General features: G+C 46.0%; 1 protein-coding gene across 1 annotated transcript in view; it reads right to left on the bottom strand.

Moving 5' to 3' along the window:
- Positions 1-485, bottom strand: part of LOC131885416 (uncharacterized) — a 25,120-nt gene that overhangs the window by 736 nt on the left and 23,899 nt on the right. The gene's annotated exons all lie outside the window — the stretch shown is intronic.

Raw genomic sequence — 485 nt, 5'->3', positions numbered from 1 at the left:
AGGGACCTACATTCTATGGCATATTATCATAAAAAGAACTAACTGTCTTTCCCGACAGGTCTTCTGAAGGCTGAAGGCCCCCTAAAAAGCGGCGTCTTCTTTGTTTCTCTGCAACGTGAACTTTCAATCTAGTAGTAATCCAGTAATCGAGACCGTGATTTCGTCTCCAACAAGAAGGAGCCATTTCTGAAAGCTCACTTAAAGACCAACATTCGCCTAGTCCGGCTGCTCTCGTCGTCCATTAGAGCAATGAAAGAGATTGGCCTCCTTGGACCAACGATAACGGTTGGACATTGACATGACAGACACAACAAAGTATAAAGAGCACGACGATGACGACGATGTCAAAATGGCGAGTTTGAGCCTCATTCGTTCGACAAAGTGGTAAGGGCGACCAACTCCCTTCCTTGGAGAGTCTCGCTCATGCTTACAAAGTACCTTGAACTTGTAAATTGGTGAACAGAGCCTTCGGCGGAAAGGAGGAA

The sequence above is a fragment of the Tigriopus californicus genome, chromosome 8, assembly GCF_007210705.1.
Source record: "Tigriopus californicus strain San Diego chromosome 8, Tcal_SD_v2.1, whole genome shotgun sequence".
NCBI classification, from domain to species: Eukaryota; Metazoa; Arthropoda; class Copepoda; order Harpacticoida; family Harpacticidae; genus Tigriopus; species Tigriopus californicus.
The sequence above is the reverse complement of the archived record's forward strand: the minus strand, read 5'-3'. Positions and strand labels throughout refer to the sequence as shown.